At 43.7% G+C, this 23,794-nt stretch overlaps 1 protein-coding gene across 2 annotated transcripts in view; it reads left to right on the forward strand.

The window, feature by feature from the left end:
* Positions 1–23,794, forward strand: part of PLD1 (phospholipase D1) — a 150,955-nt gene that overhangs the window by 25,185 nt on the left and 101,976 nt on the right. The window contains exon 1 of one of the 2 annotated variants that reach the window (XM_088132617.1): positions 820–981. The exons of the other annotated variant lie outside the window; for it this stretch is intronic. The gene's annotated coding sequence lies outside the window, so the exon portion shown is untranslated. Of the gene's footprint in view, positions 1–819; positions 982–23,794 lie in introns of those variants that run through there. 2 annotated transcript variants of the gene reach the window in all.

Genomic DNA, 23,794 nt, shown 5'->3' on the forward strand with positions numbered 1-23,794 from the left:
TATTCTCCGGGAGTTCCCATCTAGCATGGCCAGTTGTACAATATGGAAGATGTCCTTTTTTCTTTTTCATACTTCCATAATAATCAGGACCTCGGTGACTTACTGTTGAGAGAATGAATGAGACTCAAGTCTTTTAAATAACCATTGGCTGCAATTCAAGAACATTTTGGAGTGTCCTGCACTGAACATGTTTGTGGGATGTTCTGTACATGTGCTGAAGTAGAGTCTCCACCAAGTTGAGCTTTATTTTTGGTGGCTACATGGACATGTCCGTACAGTTTTCTTGGCAACAGTGTGGCACTAGTTTGTCTTTGCCTTCTTCTGGAATAAGAAGGGCTGAATGGGATATAGCCCAAGTCTTCACTCCTCATTAAATCACTACCACAGTGGCTATGAGCTTTCAGAGCTGAGACTGGACTTCAGTCTGGGTTTCTCCTGTCCTAGTCCAATGCTTTAACCCTTCTGCCACTTTGAGTTTCACTTGCTCATTAAAAAAAAAAAAACTTTAAATATTCCCATTGTCTCTTGTTCTCTTTATAAAAGCTTTACCTTGTGTTCATTAAAGCCCCCAGAGTAGCCTGAGCATTTTTTAGATCCCTGAAAGGACTTTTGAGAAAGTGCTTCACATCTTTAAAACAGAAACAGAACTCGGAGAAGACTCAGCTCATTCTTAATGTGTTGGGTTTTTTCCCCCCTTTTTGGTTTCTTCCTTCCATTCTAACATTCTGCTTAACAGGGAGTGGTTTTCCTTCGATTAGCAACTTCATAGGCTGAAGGATCTTGTGGGCTGGATTTTCCCTTAAACTGTGCCTCTGGAAACAGCTCTGAGTTACTTGGTGCTGAAGCACGTAGCAAAACGCGGACTGTTGCAAGTAGCTCTCTGCTGTATTTTCTTTTGCTGAACAACACAAATATTTAACGAGGGGGGGGCTGTTGCTTTTTGAAAGGACGATGGGGCGCCTCTCCCTCCTGGGGCACAAGGTTAGTAAACTTCAAACTTTGTCTTACATATGTCAAATGTCCTGTCGTTTCTCATTACTAGCAGAGTGGCCAATAGAATAAAGCAATCTAAAAAAACGACTGCTGTTTGGCTGCCGAGAGGGGGAAATGACTTTATATTTAAGGAAATGGTGTGTACGTTTTCGCAGGAAAGGCAGGGTGATGAAGAGGTTAGAGATGGAAGTTTTGTGCTAAAAATGTTCCCGTTGTGTTGTGCAAGCTTCTGAGTCACTTCTTTTGCCTGGATTTTTGGGGGGGGACCTGTTTTCACTTTGCTTTTGATTTAGTTTGAGTAAAAGGGGTTGAGAAGTTTTTGAGATGGGGAAGGGGAATTTACAAAAGTCTGGGCTCTTCAAAGTTTCGGTTTGAAAATTGGGTACTCCAGCTATTTGGGTAGGTTCGCCATTTCTGCATGTTTTAATAAGCTGAGGGTGAAGAAATCAGTATGGGTGCTTTAAAATCAGCAAGCCTTTGAATCCCATGGGGATCTTTACCAAGCCAAAACCAGTCAGCATCAGGTAATCCTAAAATTGGATAATATGCAGGTACAGTACTTTCTTTGACAGCCGCTCTTGAAGATGTAATTAATAATCACTTGGATGGTTCCACAAGTTGCACCAATGGCTCAAAGAAATATGTGTCTGAGGGCTGGCAAGCAAGCAGTTTGTGGATGTGGAAGGACATACTAATCTTTTTCTTTAGGATTAATTCTCCATTTAGCTATGAAACTTAAGGGGTAACCTTGGGCCCATCATTAGCTCTCAACCTAACAGATATTACAAGGTTATTGTGAAGATCAAAATCAGGTAAATGGGAGAAGAATTATGCAAGTCATCCAAAGTAAAGGAGTAAGGGAGCCAGTTGTCAATGCAAATAAAACTGCAGAAGCTGAAAATCTGCCCTCAGTTTAAACCTGCAGAAGGTGCAGTCACAAGAGATGGACAGTTTATGATTACCTGGATGATTCTGGTCCGGGTGTTTAGTATCCCATCAGCTGCACCCAAGTGGTCATTGAGGACCTTTTCTCCAGCAAGGTTCAGAACTGCAGAGCAGGCCTAAATGGTGCCATCCAGTTCTCTGATTCCTTGATAAACACGTTGGCCTTTGTGTGTAGCAATTAGGGTACAGGAAGTCAGGAAGCAGTGTGTCTTCTCTGCAGGGCTCCCAGTATGACCTTTGCAGCAATTGGTGTGCCTGGAAAGCAGACACAGGGAGCAGATCTGATGTTACTTCTGCTGTTCTTGAGATGAGAACTTTGAAATGGATTTATATCTAAAATTCATGTGTGTCTGCATGCATTACATAGATGGAAATGGAAGAAAGCTAATTAGGACTAGGGTAGGGTTACCAGATCTATATTGCAAAAATTTGAACCACAGCAATTCCTTTGCTGCCATTTAGTGGTAATTTGGATTTTTGCAGCACTGATCTGATAGCCCTACTATCAGTCTTGACATTAGAGGTAATACTGCCTGAGGAATGCTAGAAGTTGTAGTTCAACAACTCTGGAAAATGCCAGCTTGGTGAAAGCTACTGTTCATTATTTTGGGAATAACCTAGAGGTAGACTCCTGAGTACTGTACTCAAAGTTTCTGCTGATAGATTCATTCACAGAAGTTTTGCATTAATATTTCAGATATAGGAGACCAAATATACCATATTAGAATTGCCTTGTACAACTGGCAATTCTTCAAATACATTCTTGGCAGACATGGTTTTTGCATTCTCAATGCAAAGGTTTGGAGGACCATCTTCTAGATCTGTGTTTCTCAACCTCAGTAACTTTAAGATGCAGGAACTTCAACTCCCAGAATTCCCCAGCCAGCATATAGCTGGGGGATCAGCCACATGCTGTCTGGGAATTCTGGGAGTTGATGTCCATCCAACCTAATGTTGCCAAGGTCGAGAAACCTGTTCTAGAAAATAGCACCTGGCTGGGAAAGAAGGAGTAATATGGATGCAAAAATGGGGGGGGGGTGTTAAACCACTGCAGGTGAAGCTTTAATTAGCTTTTCCATAAAGTAAAATGAGATTCCACGAATAATTGCTTGTGGGATTCTTCATGAATATAACCTTGTAAGCATCAAGCTTTTGGGAACTGATCCAGCATTAACTCACCCAGCAGGAAATCACCTTAGACAGTGGGTTTTTTAAAGAAGAGAGTTGCATGTTAATATTGGCTGGAAAATAAAATCAGTAAACCATTCTCCTCTGACTGGGTCTCTTCAAGTCATACATGTAGAACATAGTATGCTTACTGAATTACTTACATGCCATTCCTTCAATAGTAGTGTACTTCTGAAGAGGAAAAGACAAAGGCCAGCTTCACTTCATCACTTGTTTGTTGCTGAAGGTTTTGGAATTTCTTGGTGCAAGTTTGCCAAGGAGAGCTGGAAGGCTTTCTAACTAATTTATGTTGATTTCCTTGCCATCCTTGAACAGGAACTGTCCAGGCTCAGTTTGTACCTTTCTGTTCTCCAGGGGTGGGCTTCACACTGAACACCCACTGCTGTTCATTTGGCAGTTACTGTTCTTTGAATGCAAACTTCTCTGTGTCCCTGTTGAAGGGTATCATTAATGGTGATGGGTAGATTGCCCCAGTCAGATCTCCTCCAGATGTGCGGGGGATTATAACAGTCAGCAAGGCAATTCTGGCCAAGTCCCAACACATCTGGAAGGCATCCTATTGGGGATGCCTAGTACAACACAAGAACTAAATTAGGACCAATTTTGTTTGTTTGCTTAAAAAATTAGTTCTCTTTTCACTAAAAGTAACCTCAAGCAGGTTGCAATAAAACAGTACAAATTTCAAAAGATTAAAACTAAACTTGGTATCATATCCTAACAGCAGCAGAAGCTGAAACCAAAGAGTGGATGAGCAGGTAGGATCTTTGATGATACAAAAGATTCAGCACCAGGTGGACCTGAACAGGGAAGGAATTCCATAACTGAAGAACCACCAGTATTGAGAACAACTTGACCCTCTGTCAAGTTGCCACAGAATGAATATCTGGGAAGAATGCCATTAAGAGGGCAATTTAACCTTAATTGGCAGGCAGGTACATAAGGGAGAAGAAGATCCATCCCAGTGTGCACCGTTAGCACCATTTTTTTTACCATCAGCCATGCCCATCCTGAATATTACAGCAGGTCATGGATGGAGTAGAGCCAGTCTGGTATAGTGGTTGAATCTCCAGGCTAGAAACTGGGAGACTGTGAGCTCTAGTCCTGCCTTAGGCACAAAGCCAACTGGGTGACCTTAGGCCAGTCACTCTGTCTCAGCCCTAGGAAGGCAGCAATGACAGCCTACTTCTTGCCAAGAAAACTGCAGGGACTAGTCCAGGCAGTTGCCAGGAGTCAAAAACCAACTCAAAGGCGCACACACACATGGATGGAATGGCGCAAAAAAGTGGGTGGAGCTATAGCTATCATAACCTGATCTCTATTTAAAGCTCTCAGTCAGAGATAGGTTGTTTGGAGAGCGTGTGATCCAATTGTTAGGCCACTTCAGGAAACAGATACCATGAGAATTTTTGGAACTGTACTGTATTGTTGTAGGGTATCCTAACAGAATCCTGACAGACTGACAGAGATTCACCCTTCCCCTTATATGCTAAAGAGAATCGAAGTGCAGTTCTCTTGAGTTTCTTTTTCATCCTTCTCTTTTCCCAGAGATGTTTGTTTAACCAATCTTGCATTCCTTCTTCAAGTTTATCTTCGTACTCTACTACACTAACCTGGGCAAATAGATGAGAGCATTTGCAAGTGTTATTGTGGTTTCCTTGCTACAAATCAGTGTGATTGGTTGAATGGTTTGCAGCAGTGAAGTGGTGTATCTTTTCTTTTCCTTCTAAACTTGACAACTCTTAGGTGTTCTCGAACAGGACAAAAAACAAAAACCACACTCTTGTGCTGCATAAATGCAGGAAAACTACACATCAACATTATTCAGTTATTTGAGAGATTAATTGTTTGTTCTGTAGCAGTTTTTCTGAGAGAAAATTAAAATTGCTGGAACAATCCAGGGTAAGTTTACTGAGTTTTAAGGTGGGATATATGATGCCTGCGATAAAGGTAGAATTTAAGAACTGCAAAATGTTGCTTAGGCAGTGATAGGATTTTTTTATTTTTTAAAAAATGGTGGCTAAACTTGTCTCATCTTCATCGGCAGATAAATCTTTGAAACTGGTCCTAAGTGATACTGATCTGTTTTGGTGCAATTGCATAGTTTATAACATGACAGGCATCTTAAAGTAAAGCTAACAAACCTTAGTGCTGCCAATATAGTATTGTTCGTTATGTTTTATGTAAGCTATTGTTTTTATATACTGTAAGCTGCATAAAAACAGCATACAAATGCGAGTTAGAAATACAGGTGGTCCTCACTTAATTGCCACTTGTTCAGCGACCATTCAAACTTATAATGGGGCTGAATGAGTGATAATTATGACCAATCTTTGTGTTTATGATGGTTACAGCATCCCCACAGTCACGTGATCGCAATCTGGGTGCTCAGCAACCAGCTCACAGTTACGACATTGGAGTTTCCCATGGTCATGTGATTGCCATTTGCGACCTTCACTGCTGGTTTCCGACAAGCAGAGTCATTGGGAAAGCTGGCAGGAGGTTGCAAATGGTGATCCTGTGATATTGTGCTTAATGACAGCGCAGGATTTGGTTAATGACGGCAACTGGAAGTACCAGAACTGCTGTTGCTATGCAGCGCAGGCATATAACATTGCACTTTATGACCGTGTCACTTAGCAACAGAAATTCTGGTCCCAATTACTGTTGTTAAGTGAGGACTACCTGTATAAATATCTCCAATGTAGGGATAGGAATTAATTTAAAAGAACTTTAAATTAAAATGGCTGTGGCATAATGCCTCTGGGTCAGCCAGGGTCTTTGAGAGGTCAAAAGATGTACAAGTAAAGTTAGAGTTGTCTTCAAACACAGCTTGACATTTGCTGATTTCATGGGCACATCCATGTAATATTTTTAGCAACAGCAAAAAACTGATATGCCATTGTCTTCTTTCAGGATATTTTTCCAATTGCACAATCTAGCCTACTGCCCTGGTATTTCCTGGAGTGGTCTTATTCCAGTATTAATCTGGTTCAATACTGCTTAGCTTTTCAAAATCAGTTAAGATTGGCTCGATGCTAACCTGCGTATCCAGGTATAAAATAAATGTATGATTCTTCAGGCATGAGGAGATACGTATATCAGTTTTTATGGGAGTTCATTTTTTATTCACAGATATAGGGTCCTAAAGCAGGACTTCTATGTTTGAAAGGAAAAAAAAAATATAAATATGGGTTTCATTTGGTGCAGATAGTCTTGGTTGAGCAACTGTTTGAAGTTACAACGGCGCTGAATGAGGAGACTTAAGACCATTCCTCGTAGTTGCAGCCGTCGCAGCATCTCTGCAGGAACATGATTGTGATTTGAGCACTGGACAACCAGCTCACAATTACAACTGTTGCAGCATCCCGCAGTCATGTGATCGCCATTTGTGACCTTCACGGCCGGCTTCCAACAAGCAAAGTCAATGGGGAAGCCAGCAGAAAGTCACAAATGGCGATCACATGACCGTGGGATGCCGCAACTGCACAGGATTCACCTAACAACAGCAACTGGGACTGCTGTCGTACATTGGTGACGTCGTGCCTTACGACTGCATAGCTTAGCAACAGAGTTCCCAGCCCCAATTAGTGTGGGTAAGTGACGACTACCTGTACAGGTTTCATTCGTTATTTGATACTTGCACATTCATATCTGAGGATGATTGTTTCTTCACAACATCATCAAATTCAGTATTGTCATCCACAATACTGGGTTGGCACTGGCTTTTAAGGGTTTCAGCCAAGCGTTTTTACAGCTTTGCCTGTTCCTCCTTCCACCCTGAGTGATTTTTAAAAAGCAATCTGTTTTCAGAAGTTTTGTCTATTATTTCCCCTTTTCCCTTTTTTCACAATCAGATTAAATTGGTGGGTTTTTTCATGGGGTGGGGGAATAGAAGGCAGGAATATTAGGTATGTTTGCCACCTTGAGTTATATACATGTATTTTTAAAAAGTGGGATAAAATATTATTATTATTATTATTACTATTATTATTATTATTTCATTGCTGGATGCCTTCCTATAAGCATCAACCTGAAGAGATACACTGTATAAATAGAGCTTTCTCATCCATATTACTTAACATTAGAATTAAAGGCTAGTTCCTTCATAAATCAGAGTGTAGGGGTTGGTCAAATTCTGCATGATCTATAAGGAGTATAATTTAGAAGCTGCATTCAAACAACTAATTTAACCAGGTCACTTAAGAGTTCAAGGGCTGCATTCTCATAACATGCTAGGAATGGTTAATGATAACCTTGGTTAGGTTTTTGGAAACCTAGCATATTCAATGAATTCAGACCAATTGGATGGTTATGGTTCAGTTTATTTTGGGGATCCAGAAAAAGGATTAATTCACTATCCAGGTTAAGCATGATGTATGAATACCAGTCGGCAAGAGTTTTCAGGCTGGATACATTCTTACTGCTAATAATACTTTGCCTAGTATTTCCCAGTTTTACTTGGCTTCTTGATTGTCAAAATCTTTTTGTGGTGTTTATCATAAGTCACAATAGCTTCTATTATGACTATTTGCTTGCTGTTTTTGTACAAGCTGGAAAGTTGCAGAAAGAACCATGACACTGCATCTAACTTAGAAGGAGTGGCTTTTGCCAAAGCAGAAATTTATTTAGCAGACTTATTTATTTATTTATTTAGCAGACTTATCCCCGCCCATCCCCCCCCAGTGGGGGACTCTGGGCGGTTTACAACAAATTAAAACAAATAAATACATAATTAAATCAAAATGTGACTTTCATCTGCTAGGAAAAGCTGGACTCCAAATTATTCTGCACTTGTATGAGTGGGTTGTTGTTGGCCAGTGATTAGATTTGGGGGTGTATGTGGGAAAAGGGGGTTTGGAAAAACTCTCTTTTTAGAGTTCGGTAACTCCTTCATCCCTGCAAAGTGAATCTGGAAGAACATGATATCCAGTGGGAAAATGGTGAGGCAAGGAACTTAATCTTTTCATTACCAGCTTAGTCTTCCCCATAAGTGTTCTTTTTTTCAGTTGTGTTTTGTTAGTAGCCAGGAGATCCAGACCTTCTGAGTGTGCAACTTGGGAAAAGCAGCTGAGAGAGAAGATTTATTTGCCTGCCTTGTGAAAGGAGCTTCTCTGTAAGAAAGCCACCAGCTATCAACAAAAAAGGCTTAAGAGGAGATGTTCTCTCAGATAATTAAAACAGTGTTTCTCAACCTTGGCAACTTTCAGATGTCTGGACTTCAACTCCCAGAATTCCCCAGCCAGCCATGCTGGCTGGGGAATTCTGGGAGTTGAAGTCCAGACATCTGAAAGTTGCCAAGGTTGAGAAACACTGAATTAAAATGAAGAAATAGCGCTTAATTTTTGTGTTTCTTTTGAATATCCAGGCTCACGCAGAGCGCTATGGATGATAAGGTTGGCATGCTTGTTTTAGAAGATCTGGGCCCTCAAATAGGTGGAGCTTTGCCAAGGCGATTTCCCCATCATGGCAATCTCACTGCGATGCGAGAAATTTACCTAATAAGTAACTAATTATTATTGGAATTTGGAATGCAGCATGAGTTGCCATCGAATTTTACATCAGCTGACCTTTTACAGAAAAATATGAAGGTTCACACTCAGATAAACACCGTTTGATGTTTGTGATCAATCATACTCTACAAGAGAGGTCCAATTTTCATCCTAATGTATCTGAGATGTTCTTTGAGACTCCCAGACGAGACCATCTTTGGCATAAATAATAGGAACAAAATCCCCAGTCGGTTCATTTAGAAGTGGACTGTCAGAATGATCGATTGGCTTCATTCTGCTCTTTTCCTTTACTAATTAAAAGACCCGTACCTTCTTGTGTCAGATGCAAATGAGGCACTATAAGGATGATCTGAAATAAGGAAATTTAGCCTTTTTTTTTTTTTTGCCAATGACTAATTGTTGAGGATCAAGAAAAGAGAGATTATAAAAGGCTTACAAAACAAATAACCAAATATCTCCTTTTATCCAAGCTAAATCTTTCATTACTGTACTAACCTGAAGAGGTTTTTTTTTCTTTTCTTTTCTTCGAAACAATTTACAGTATCCAATGATCCAATGATCTTATTAGGATTCTTTGGGATTTGCTGAGAATATGGGAGTGGGCTCTTTCTTTTGGGAGGTGGGTTGTCTTAAATTCAGTTTCATTCCTTTGGGAAAAGTACGGTAGCTGCTTTTTTGAGGGGGGAATGCCAGATACAACATCTGCACCTCCCTCCCCCCCCCCAGCCTGCCCTCTTCCCCCTGCAAAGGTAATTGCATAGTCTGTAATATGCATTTGGAAAAAAAGCATACAGGGAGAGATTTAAACACCTTGTGCCAGAATGCTGTTTTTACTTTATCGTTACATATAGGGAGTTAGGAGTTGCTAGGATGTGTAAAGGGGCTGTCATGGTTACCCCCTCCACCGTACCAATTGAAGGAATATGTGCTACACAATCACCTCTGCCTTCTCAGTTGAGGCCCCATCATTCAGGATTCAGTCGGTGCTGTCCTGTTATCAGCATTGAAGTCAGGTTAAGTCTGCTGTGCTGATCCACTTCTGTCTGAGGAACGTCTCGTTCTTCATCATAGGCACTAAAATGTCTTCAGCTGGGATGTTCATTAGTAAGCAAGTCAACAAAGCTGAAGGTTGTTGATAGGTCTTCTGCAACTTTGTTAGTTAAATGGTGATTTCACTGGGAAGCAGGACTGGCTCATGGGTTCAAAATGTTGCAATTCCAGGAACTACAGCAGGTAAGTAGTGAGACATTGTACAGCCATCAAAATAAGGGCATGAGAAAATGCAGTTTCTGGATCATGAGGAGTTGTAGAAAGATGCCATATCCGTGGCAAGGTATAATGCTGAAGTGAATGGAGTGGCCCAATTTATACAGCTTCAAAAAATAAAGATGCTTGAGTCAAATTCATCTCCCAATAGCTATACAAACACTTCGTACAGAATAATCTATTTATGTAGATCTATTTATGTATCACTCAGATCCTAAGATTCCAGATGGCCTACAATGTAGGACTGAAACATAAACTAACAACCCCAAAAATAGATTTTGGGTAACACTGCAGAAATGACTTGCAGTTGCCTTCTTTGTGATGTTTTGCAGCTCCCCAGATTAATCTACTGCCCTGAGATTTTCCTGTGGTTTCCCATCCAAATACTGCAGGTAGTCCTCGGGTTACAACGACAATTGGGACCAGAATTTCTGTTGCTAAGTGGCACAGTCGTAAAGCGTGATATCATGGGACCGCATTGCTTAGCGATTGCAATCCTGGCAGTCCCAGTTGCCATCATAACCCCAGGACCGCACAGGTCATTAAGTAGGAAGAGGCAGGAGTCCCAGGCAAGGAGTGCGGGGGGGGTGTTGTGTAGGTGCTGTGGGCAGGTGCTATGGAGTGCAGGTGGGCCAGCGGGAGCCACAGACAGGTGCACGGATGGACTGGTGGGTGCTGTGGGTGGGCATGTGCACACTATGGGGTGTGGGCAGGTGGGGGGATGCTGTGATACTTTGTGCTAATCCATGGCTAGTTTAACCATGGGTTATTAAATAACCATAATTGGCTTGGTTTGCAAAACATGCTAAATATGTAAACTGTGATTTAGAAAAACAGAGGTTGGATTTGTGCAACACACTAAGTCAACAGGGCATCTTATAGTTTAGTATGTTGCAGGATCACCCCCACTGTGTGTGTCATGGAATATATGCACTTGTTACAAGCCTTTGGAAACACGCAAGATTTTTCTTTGAGTGCACATTGGAGGGACGGTATTCAGCAAACTGTAGTTCAGCATATGTAGCATTTCGGATGCTTCCACTTTAAAGTTTGTCAAAGTGTATCCAGAAATTAGCCCGAAGACCTTTGCAGGAGCTCCTGAATAAGCTTAGTTTGATTTATAAAGTAATTACATTGATGCAAGACCCATCTTCCTTTTAATACACATTGCTTAGGCAGCAAAACCTGAGTATTGGTTTAATGTATCCATTTTCTGTTCATATTCCTGAGCACTTTAAAATATCTTCTCTTGCGATGAGGGGGGGAAATGCTGCGTGGGAAGAGAAAGATTTGCAGCTTTCTGTCTTCCCCACCGTTTCATTGTTGGCTGCTGAAGTGATCTAAGATATAGAGGCAGGCAGATCCCTCCACGATTTGCTGCCTACATATTTTAAGTTATATAAGAATGAACTTCAATGTATTGTCCATGTCCCTTGTCATTTAGATGTCTTCCCAGTGCACCAACCCACTCCCATCCACCCCAGAATGTTGTAGGTACTTTCTCTCAATTAAAAGCAGATGAAACAACGTAAGTGAAAAATTATATAATCAAATCCCAAGCACTGCTCTTCATTTGTCAGACAATTCACCCACTCTGATGTATTTTAGAGGTACTGTAATCACCAGGATCCATCTGCTGAAACAGATGGAAGAGGAGAGAGGCTGTGCAGACTCCTAAGCAAGGAAGTTTATGGGTGGAGTACGTGTGAGAACAAAAGACCACTAAGCTCACTGTGGATAAGTTGACTATCTTTTCCAACTTTGTGACTTATCTAATAGACTGAGCATTAGTTTAGGAGGAAGCAGGATGAAGACACAGTTAAGTTACAAACACACAAGCAAAGCACATCTGGATATAGATGAATGATGTCCATGTTGAGATGAAGAACCAAATGAGCCATGTAAAGAAGTTTTGTTTGTTTGTTTGTTGATCTATTCCACATGTAGGACTGAGATTCTGATGCTCAAAGTGCCACCTTTTTGGGTGGGTTAGGGTTGGTTCTTCAAGTCAGTCTTGACTCCTGATGACGACATGGACAAGTCCATGCAGTTTTCTTGACAACATTTTTGTAAGTGGTTTGCCCTTGCCTTCTTCCTAAGGCTGAGAGAGAGCGACTGGCCCAAATCATCCAGCTGGCTTCCTTACCTAAGCCAGGAGTAAAACTCACATTTCCATGTTCCTAGTTGAGCACCTTAACCACTAGACCATGCACATTTTTCTTGCCTGTTCCTTATAGCACAGAATACATTATGCTAACATTGCCAGCTAAACAAATGCATCAGTAGAACACTCAACTAATAATCTAAATAACACACACTGAGCTGCTCTTAATAAGACCCATGAAAGTTTGTCCCAGCCTAACAGATTGGGGTGGTACAACTGAAAAAGACCTCACGTTTGTTTCAGATGTAGACGGGTTTGCACAGTTATGGTGTTGGATTATAATTGGTGAGACCCACATTCTAGTCTCTCTCTGCCATGGAAATTTATTTACACTCCCTCTTAGCCCCTTCTGTTTCAGGGGTGATTATTGTTAGCACACAATGAAAGCAGAGCTGTCTGTGAAACTTCTTGAGCACCTGGAGAAAAGGCAGGATATCAAACTAACAAATAAATAAGGAAAGATCAGAGATGTTATGCTTACTCATTTTTGCAAGCATCATTTAATTTGAAGAAATGCAGATTTGAGCATTTATGTTTAGTAAGGAGAAAAGCCTCATGATGAATTCTGTCGGACCAGTATTTCTTTAGGGGTGCCCTCATGGATTATGGAAAAGCCAACAAAAATTTGATTTTTGCTTACATGAAATGTTTTTTGCAAAACAGGGGCTTATGATTTATTTCCTTATTTATATACCAGCTTGCTTCCTCTGATTCCTGTCAGTTTTGGTTTTTATGGTTTAACATTCATTAAGAGAAGTAACGGAAAGGACATTGTTTTCTTTCTTACTTTTCTTTTTATAGCGAAATGAAACCGAAGGAATTTCTACCCTCCATCCAAAAGAACCACAGAATTTTTTTAAAAAAAAATCAAGGACAAAACCAAAAGAAAAAAAATTAAACGAATCAGAACTGGAGTATGCACAAATGGGCTCACACCCATTTATGATCAGTATTTGTATCCAGAATATTTGTGCAGACTCATCAGTAATAGCTAAGAAGTGGTAACAAGATTTGAACAAATGGATCCTTCATTGTAGGGTTTTTGAAATGTATTTATTTTTCTGCCAGAGCTTCCTCCTAAATACTATGGATCTGGAGAAACACATAATGTTTTGTGTCTTATTCAGCAATTTGGGATAACAAACCCAGCTCCTAACATGCATTGAATCCATTTTAATGTCACGTCAGTGTACAGTATTATTCAGATACATATATATTTCCAATATATTTATGTGCCTATCATTTTTTAACCTACTTTTTTTTATAAATGAGTCTCATATTTCATTGTACTTGTCCATACAAAGTCTATGTCTATTGGCAATCTGCTCATAAGTGGCAAGTGCAATCAGGTCTTCAATCCATTGAGTGAATGGGACCATACATTTATCTTTCCAATGCTGCAATATCAGTCTTAATACTACTTAGAATTTACTGGACTCCACTACGTTTGTATAGAAAAGGATTGTCAAAAACAGCATTTGGTTGGAGATGTCATAAGGACAGTGCCTCTTTAAAGCATATGTTTTTACCATGTCCTATACTTACTAAGGGGGACGCGGTGGCGCAGCGGCTTAATGACGCTGAAAGTTGCCGGTCAGAAATGGTCGACACTTCAGCGGTTCGAGTCCAGCCTTCGCGTTAAACAGGGTGAGCTCCTGTTTCCTCCCCAGTTCCTGTCAACCCAACAGGTCGAAAACTCATGTGAGTAGATAAATGGGGACTCTCACTCCAGTGGGAGGAAAAATGCTGGCGGCGCCTTGCAAAAAGGAGTCGGGAGCAGTTGCCGGTAAGCGCGAAAAACCGTGCGTGCCCGAAAAGAGCGCTAAGCAACGGAAACCCCGCCTCCTGTGCTTGCCAGCTGGGCTCTGCTCTAGGAAGGAGGCTCTGGCAAACCACTTCTGAAAAACAATTGCCTTGAAAACTGCAAGGACTCGTCCAAGCAGTCACTGCAGGGTCAGCAATGACTGAGCACAGACAAAAAAAAAAAAAATACTTACTAAGTTCATGTCATGGAACCTGGTTGGCTTTCTTCTTCTACTTTAGCTTGACTTGGAATTTGCACATGAGCAGTTCATGAACTGTGCACTATCAAATCCTGGTAACCTTTTTGCTGTTAAAACCAAACTCTTCTATTTCATTGTGCTAATAGTATGGCCAATCTGATTTCTGCATATCCATCTGATGATATCCATGTATATAAATGTTGTGGAAGACTGTATTAGCAACGAAGAAACAGAAGCACTCGTGAACCGAGATATTACTGTATTTGCCTTAAGAAATATGGGCAATAAAACAAAAGCAGAATTTATTATGAGAAATTGTTGGCTATGCTAATTTCTCTTGACATATTCTGATCGCACAGCATAATTGGGGTCTTTTAGGAACGTGCTCAGAAAGGTCAGCAAGATATAACCTTTAAAATAATTTTAAAAATAGTACACTGGTGGAAACAATTGTTGAAAATGGTACCTTGACTTTATATATAGTTGAACAGCAACAGCAAAAATTTTCCATTGCTTTTCATTGGAAGTGCTTAGTAATAACATGAATAATAGCCTGCTTTTAATAAGCGTAGACTGCTTCATCAATCTCATTTGTCTTGTGCCAAAATAACAAATAAGAAAGGTAATGAACAACTTTGTTCTTGGGTTTCATTGTTGTAATTCATCTCCAGGTGTCTGTTTTTTTCACCAGTATAATTAATCTTGATATTTACAGTAAAGGAAATTTGCAAGAACCTAGGAACTTCCTTGTAAGAATAGATCAAGCTCTGCAAATTCTAGCATTCTGTTTTCCAGTGGTGATGATCTGGAAAAATGTAATAACACATCATGGAGTCCTAGAATTGAAAGGATTCATTCAGGCCTTTGTGTCCAACCCTGTGTTCAGGGTAGGACTTCAGATTAAAGCTTTTATTTTTAAACTGTTCTCTTGCAAATGTAAAGTTCGGTCATCTCACTTTAGCTTCAGCCTTCTTGGTACACACCCTCTCAAGTCACCATTGGAGGGAGCAAAGTCTCATTTGATTTGGGGGCCATAATGATGGATAACGCCATTCTTATCCTGAAAAATCAGGACCTGAGAGGAAGCAAATTTCTTGATGGATGTTAGAATCTGATCTTCAATTACATACCTCCAAATGTGTTGCGTGCCCCAAAGTTGAGTCTGATTTTGATTGGCCTTTCCTAGAACAGCTTCTTTACTTACTCTGTTCAAGATTTTGAGGAGTGTTGCCCTAGAACAGTGATTCTCAACCTTTTTGAAGCTGCCGCCCCCCTAAGGAGCGGAAAATTTTTCAACGCCACCCTTTGAGGAGGGGGGGGGAGTTACTGAATTATAAAAGGCAAAAATTTTAATTAATTTTTTTCAGTAGACTTACACACCAAATTTGTTTGATTTAACTCGATACTTTTGCCCTGGAAGGTAATTGCATTCCTTTTATTAAAATTAAAATGACTAATGCAAAAAAAATGAAGCGAATGAAAAGCAACTCAAGAAACACGGGTCAAATCAAACATTCATATTGAAAAGACGCTCAACGCACGCACTGCGATTAATCGCGCGGGAAAACAGCTGACGCATGCGCTGTGTTGGTTGGGATTGGAGAAGAATCATAGTGTCGAGTTCTTCAAGGTCATCCTCCCTAGAATAAAAATTCGTCTCACCATTCTTAGAAGTGCGTGAGGGCAGCCATCACGTAAGTTCATTTTATTGCTGGTACAAATGGTGTAAACCGGATAATCGATTTAATAAATTTTTTTGGGAGTTTTAAAATTAAGTTCGAATGCCAAAACATGCCCATCACCCCTCTACTGCCCAAAACATGCCCACCACCCCCCTACCGCCCAAAACAAGTTCACCGCCCCTCAGCATCCTCCCACCGCCCCCCGGGGGGCGGTGCCGCCCCCGTTGAGAACCAATGCCCTAGAACATTTTATAGTAATAGAACTTTTTACAGTACAGTAATATATCTCTCCCCCCCCCCCCCGCATTGCTGTAGGTTCATTTCACATTAGTATTTTCTTTAGTCTTTTGCTACTGTCTAGTGTTGAAATATAACTCCCAGAATTTCCAATGAGTAGGCTGGCTAGGAATTCTAGAAATGTTAGTCCCAACTCATTTGGAGGTCACTAGGTTGGAGAAGGCTAGCTGACTGCTAATTGTGTGCTGAACTATGATGGTTCTCAGGGACTGTATTCACACATCATTAACCAATGTAGCTGAAAACACAATATGCTAAGCTTGCTTAATGTTATTCTTAGAGTGTTTTGTTTTTGTTTTGGGGGTCCAGCCCTTGGGGTTAATTTATGATTCAGTGTTTTTGTGTGAATCTAGACCAGTTAGTAATTATGTTAAGCAAGCTGTGAATGCAGACCAGATGTGGGTCTTTATAGATCAACTGGGAGGTTCACTGATATAGTGATGAGCCTACAGTAACTCATTACCCTAGTTCCAATCTAATATTTTAATCAGTGGATTATATTGGTCTTATATGGACCTTCTCTTGCTGTTTTCTCCAGGGGACACAGTGAGTCTATAGTCACAAATAAAACATATTAGAATGTCTTTATGTATTTACTTATTCAATTTATATGGCCTCCCATCTCAAATTAATGTCTCTGGATGGCTAACACCTTTTAAAAACATCATAAAACCCATAACTATAAAAACAACACTTACATAATCAGCAGCCAAGGTAAAAAACCAGAATTATTAACAATGACATGACCATTGCACGGACTCTGCCGTGCATCCTGAACCCCAAGCCTGGTGACAAAACCACATCTTTAAGGCTTCATGAAAGGCCGGCAGGGTCAGGGCCAATCCAGTCTCTCATGGGATGATGTTCCAAAAGTGGTGGGGCACCACAACAGAAGAAGCAGTCTTCCTGGGCCACACCAGATGGCACTCCCTAATAGATGGGACCCAGTGCATGCCTCTCCTGCCAGACCTAATGAGATGGGTAGGCATAATCGGAGTGACAAAGCTCAATTAGTCCTTTTGGTTGAAAGCTTGTGAAGAATGACATATACATTGATGCAACGTAAGAAATAACATAAGGCCGCTCCTGCAAAACATTGAAAAACTGAAATGCATTTTTATTTGATCAGTGGTATTTTAAACTGCAGGAAATTTTTTTGGCTGAAAAACTGACACAGCAACAAGAAGCTTTGAGAAACCTTACTAGAAAGGATAAATTTATTCAGATTTGGGCACCATTCATTAATTTCCTTAATCAGTTATTATTAGTTGTACAAAAGTCATTCTGAATAGAAATGCACTATATGGATGTTTGTCAAGATACCAAATCATATGTATTTTCATATATATCTAGTTTCTGTTCACTTTCCCCCCTTGTTTTTGTCACTAGTTTATCTTACTATTTATATTTCTGATTTAAAATGCACAAACACAATTCAATACAGTCAGTAAAGAGTTCAGTTCAAGCCAAGAGGGTCTGGATTAGGTCATCAGAATAACCATGGTTTGTTGAACAAGCTACAATTTGGTAAATTCACACCTCATGCTAATTAATAAACCATGTTTTGTAAACCCTAGTGTCTAGGTACAAATTACACTAAACCACAACTGAACAAATCATATTACGTCTTAGAAGAATGTATTCATCCATTCCAGATCAAGTGTCAAATCTGTATTTGGCAATAAAACTAATTGGATGACTTTGGTTTAGTTGCTATTTCTTAGCCTGGTGTGCCTTACAGTTTGGGAAAAACACCAGGAATTATTTATTACTTTTTTAATGCCACACTCCTTCTTAAGAATGCTTGTAATGTCTTTCTTTTCCCTCCTCACAACAGTCCTCTTGGATGACAAATGATGACTGGCCCAATTTACCTAACTAGAATTAACGAGTTAGGATTAGAATTAATTAGAATTATTGGTTTGGAATTGAGATTCCATCGGAATGTGAACCTGGGTCTCTCTGCTTCCTTACACAGACACCAGTTTCACATAATTATATATTATTTAGCTGTCTAAGGGTTGTATCTTCCTCAGTAGTTAAATATGGTTGCCTTTTGAAGGACAGCTGCTAACACCTCAGAGCAAGGTAGGAAAACCTGATGTCTCGCAAATAGATTGACTTCCGTCATCTCTGGCTGCCATGTCCAATGGCATCTGTGGGATGTGCAGCACAAAAGAATCTGGAGGGAATCTGTACATCTTCCTGCTTTAAAACTAGGTGGTCAACCATTAAAGAAAGCTCCAATAAACAAAGCAATTCAGTAGTAAGTTGACTGCAGTCAGGAAAGATTTTGTGTATGTGTTTTTTTCCCAGTAAAGTCTAATCAGGAGCATATCTCTGGTAAAGTACATGTTTTGCATGAAGAAAATACCAGTCTCATCAAAGCTTGGAATCTCCTCCAGTCAAATGTTATTAGATAGCAGACTTCCTGAGAAAATCATTCCATTGATGGTGTAGGAGATCAGAGTTGGGCAGAGGCTTCCTCTATTCAGTTACTACTGTTCCACATTAAGCAGATCCATCCTCCTTCCATGGGGAGGATGTTTACCACTATGGATTGGGATACAAGAGTACAGAAATCTACAATAGTAAACTACATGCTAAGCCAAAATGTGGTTTGTTTGGTTTTGCTCTATCCAGATGCATCAACCTAGATGTTCTGCTTGCCAGTTATGGCTTATGGCTTACAGTAGTTTCACGGGCAAACCCGTGGCTAATTGGCTAATTGTGGATTACTTAATAAGCCATTCTTAAATATAAGTTGCTGTATAACAGCTGCATATGTTCTTGTAAAGTTAGTTTTTTAATGTGTACATGTCTGTAAGGGAAGGAAACAAAATGGGTAGGCACCTTTAATTCTGGCCCCCGTTAATTTTTGTGCTCATTCTTATGGATGAGGGATAATTCTGGTGATTCCTATAGCACGCTTCCAGAATTACATAAGTTAACATGTGTTATTGTAATAATTTCCATGGCAACACACAAAGACATCAAGTCATCTCATTAGTAACTGGGAGATAAAAATGCTGGTTGACCCAGAAGAACAGATCAAGCTTGACTGTAATTTGATGCCAATCAAATGGCATTCATTGGGGAATTCTTAGGCAAAGTGATAGTTGTAGGAAATATTAATTAAAGCCTTGGGTGCTATAAAATGATGACCATCACAGGTAGAAGTATGATTTCAAGAAAGGAACCCAGTTGCATTGACTGGCTGGAAGATACATATCTGTATTAACTGTCAAGCAGATATGAACAAGACAGAAAAAATAAGAATTCAAGTTCACATATATGAAGTCTTCTTAAAGCATATTTTCTAGTCTGTTAATATAAAGTCCATTAGACTGTGCTCGAACCACAAAGAAAACAAGCACCTAACCTTTCACATCACCTATTTGAGAGCATGCTTGACTACTATACAGGAGTAGAAACATTTTCAAGAAACAAATGTTGGATGCATCAAGAGAAGACAGAGAGGGAGAGAGAGTTGACTTATTTTAAGATAAAAATGCATCCAGCTATAAACAGGGCAAGTTGAGAATTATATCACAGAATAAGCCAATAGTTTTACCAACCCCCTTAGCTATTGCCACTCTGAAAAGCTTGAAAGGAAACCAACTTTCTAGACTGAAGAAGCTGCTTGGAGAAGCAGCGAAATGTATCAAGCCAGAAGAAAAGAAGTCCAGTTTGTCAGGTTCGGCCAGCACGGGGCTTCGGGGAAGCTCGCAGCCAGACCACGCGAACTCCACCGGCGGCAGCTAGCGAGGAAAAGAGGAACTGAAAGCGCCGCTAATTAATGGGCCACCTGCGCCCAGCCAAACAGGAAAACCACAGCGGAAGCTTTAACTATACACTGATAACGGCGCGAGCCAACAATGAACGGGGCCGCAGGCAGCGAAACAAGATCGCCGCACAGCACAGAACCCTCGGGCTTGCACGTAACGGGGGGGGGGGCAACCCAAGCCGGAGGGGACTGCCAATCAAGGACAATGGACCCTGACCGAACCTGCCATCATGGACAATCAAGAGGGATTATTGGGGGGCCGATAATCCGCAGCGGTAACGCGATCGCGGGGCGGAAAAAAGCGCGGGAAGGGGGGAATATAACGAGTGATGCAATTGTACAAAGCCAGTCCTGGCTTTGCTTGTGACTGCTACGTTACGCATGAGTAAACCTCTTTTGTGAACCACACGTGTCACGAGAGTTTCTCTGTCGAACGGGGCAACCCTTACATAAAGCCAGGACTCACCGTTAGCGCTACCCGGTACCACCGAGGAGCGTTTCCCTTTCTAATACAGGCATGACCAGCGACGAGGAATCCGTGGGTCAGCTGGAGCATGAGGAACCCGGACTCGAGGAGGGACGGTCAGAGCCACCCAGGAGCGACGGGACAGCGGCCAGGGCCGGGGACCCTCCAACGGAGCGGTGGTCGATGTACGTGAACCAAGGGCCAGACAGCTCAGGCGTCACGATGACCCGGGGTTCGGGGGCCCGGAACTGCGAGCGGGACGAGAAGCTCGCCTGACTAGAGGAGAGGATCGAGCGGCGCCTAGACGCCGTGGAGGCGATGCTCCAGACCTTGCTACAGAGAGCGGGACCATCGGCGGTGAGCGATGGCACGAGCAACAGGGGTGGCAGCCCGGCACCCCAGCCGGCACCGCCCACGATGCCCCGGTCGGTGGACGCCCTGAGACTTCGAGGCATCACCGGGAAGTTCTCAGGGGACCCTGAACAGCTGCCGCACTTTTTGACGCACGTCAGGGTTTTTATGCAGAGGGGTGGTCACCTATTCGCTAGGGACGAGGATAGAGTATCCTACGTGGCCGAGCGGTTAGACGGCCAAGCAGCTAGCTGGGTGATCGGACTATACGACGCCAACGCGGCAGAACTGCGGAGTTTCCCGGACTTCATGCAGGCGCTCCGGGACAGATTCGAGGACACATTGAGCGCCAAGCGGGCTGAGGATGACATCCTGCAGTTCAGACAGCGGGACAAGTCGGTATCGGAGTACGCCCTGGAGTTCCGGAGGCTGGTAGAGAAGCTCACGGACTGGCCGGAGTCCCTGAGGGTGAAGTATTTTAAGAGGGGGCTCAATCCGGAGATCCTGGAGCGGGCACTGGGACGGGATGACCCGTCCACAGTGAAAGATTGGATCTGGCTGGCCGGAACAGCGGAATCGGCGTGGCGGCAGATTCAACAAAGCGCGAGGCGACGGGACCAGACGAGGGACCGGCCGAGGGAGAGACCCCCAGAGGAAAGGCAGAGCAGTTGGCGGCAGTCCACCGGGGGGCGAGAGGCAACCAGAACCCCGAACCTGTGCTTTCGGTGCGGAGGCAGAGGCCACCGAGCGGCGCAGTGCCCAACGGAGCGGGAAGGAGCCTCACCACGGCCCGAAGTCAAGCCCCCGCATCCTACCGGGAAAGGGGCCGGCGACCGACCGCGGAAGAGTGCAGTGGCGGCGGTGACCGAAAGAGGACAGATGGGGTGGTCGACCCCGGAGCCGGCGTCCTCCGGAGAGGACTCGGAGCCGGCGGGAAACGAGGCGCGCTCGCACTGAACAGCGTCCCAGTGCGAGCAGGAGAACCGAGGTGCGCAGACCCAATCGGGGATGAGGACTGCCCTCCGTTCCGGGTGAGGATACACATCCGGGGGGTGAGATCTGGAGGGGAGGCACAGCTGCGGGCGCTGCTGGATTCAGGCTGCACCCACTGCTTGATGCACCCAGCTGTGGTCTCGGGACTCGGACTACAGCTGAGGCGCCTCCGGGAGCTCAGGGGGACCAGCTCAGTATTACACCGAGCCGGTCCAGATGACAATCAGGAGTCACTGGGAAGAACTAAGATTTGTGGTGGTCCCGGTGGCCGACTACGCGGTGGTGCTCGGCTTGGCGTGGCTGCGGCAACGGAACCCACGGGTCGACTGGACAGCGGAGGCAGTGCGATTCGGGGCCGGCAGAGTGCGAGAGCAGAGGGGACCGGGCCGTGGCAACGGGCGCGACCGCAACCACAGATGGGCAAGTGGAGGATCCGAGGCACAGGGAGGCGAGACGAGAGCAGACGGAGCCCGAGACCCGGCCGGCAACAGCAGCGCCGGAACCCCGGAGACTCGCAACGATCCCGAGGCGTGGGGAGGCAGCGGCGACTGGCGGAACAACTGCAAAACGAGGGACAGAGTCCGGGGAACCCACGACGAACGGCGGAATCCCGAGGCAATATCGAGACCTGGTGGCGGCGTTCGGGGAGAAGGAGTCTGACCAGCTCCCTCCACACCGACCCAGTGATTGCGCCATCGAGTTAGAGCCAGGGGCAACGCTGCCCAAACCGAAAATGTACTCCCTGTCAATGAGGGAGATGGGGGCTCTGCAGGAGTTCATAGACAAGAACCAAGCGCGGGGATTCATCCAACCCGCGAAGTCACCATTAGCGGCCCCGGTACTATTCCGGGAGAAGAAGGATGGCTCGCTCCGGATGTGCGTGGACTACTGGGGGCTGAAGGCAATCAGCACCGAGTACAAATACCCCCTCCCTCTGATGAAGGACTTAATGTCGCACCTATCTAAGGGGAGGGTGTTCACAAAACTGGACTTGTGCGAAGCTTACTTTAGGGTCAGGATCCGCGCAAAAGATGAGTGGAAAATGGCGTTCAACACGCCGCTCGGAAGCTACCAGTTTTCCGTGATGCCGTTCGGATTAAAAGGGGCCCCGGGGGTGTTTATACAGCTAATAAACGAGGTGCTACACGACCTACTCTACCAGGGCGTCCTGGTCTACCTGGACGACCTCATCTACACTGAAACCCTGGCAGAGCACGTGAGCCTGGTGCGCACGGTGCTCCAGAGACTGCTGAAGGCGCAGCTGTACATGAAGCTATCAAAATGCGAGTTTCATCGGGAGCAGCTGGACTACCTCAGCTATCGGATATCCAGTCGGGGAATTGAGATGGACCCGGCGAAAGTAAAGGATGTTCTGGGCTGGGAAGCGCCGCGAACCCGGAGGCAACTTCAAAGCTTCTTGGGGTTTGCGAACTTCTACAGACAGTTTATCCCGAACTTCGCCCAAATCGCCCTTCCCCTAACAGACTTGCTAAAAACCAAGGGCACTGGAAAACCCCTCAAGCCCAGCATGACACTTGCGTGGACTGCAAAATGCCAGGGGGCATTTGAGGAGCTAAAACGGCGGTTCACAGCGGAGCCGATCCTGCGCCATCCCGACCCAGATCGGCGGTTTATCATACAAGTAGATGCGTCAGACGTGGCAACGGGGGCGGTCCTGCTCCAGCCCAGCCCGGAGGGGGCCATCCACCCATGCGCCTACGCCTCCCGCAAATTCACAGAGACAGAGAGAAGGTGGATGGTGTGGGAGAAAGAGGCATACGCCGTCAAGTGGGCGCTAGCCACGTGGAGGCATCTATTGGAGGGGGCAGCTGAACCATTCGAGGTGTGGACAGGCCACAAGAACCTCGAGGCCCTGAAGGCCCCACGTAAACTATCCCCCAAACAGGCGCAGTGGTCCCAATACTTCGGGAGGTTCAGGTTTACCCTAAAACACATCCCCGGGAAGCGCAACTTCCTAGCAGACGGGTTGTCTTGCATGCCCCAGCACGCCAGCCTACGAGAGGAGATCGTGGACTCCATCATCCCTGCCAGCAGGCTGGCTGCAAAGGCGGTGACCCGGAGCCAGACCAAGGGGGAGCGACGGGACGCGGCGCCTGAGGTAAAGCAAGGGTTTGCGGAGGCGGCGGAG

This window comes from Python bivittatus, unplaced genomic scaffold (genome assembly GCF_059951505.1).
Source record: "Python bivittatus isolate LINGU-HERP-01145 unplaced genomic scaffold, Pbiv_v1 ctg000980_np1212, whole genome shotgun sequence".
Taxonomy (NCBI): domain Eukaryota; kingdom Metazoa; phylum Chordata; class Lepidosauria; order Squamata; family Pythonidae; genus Python; species Python bivittatus.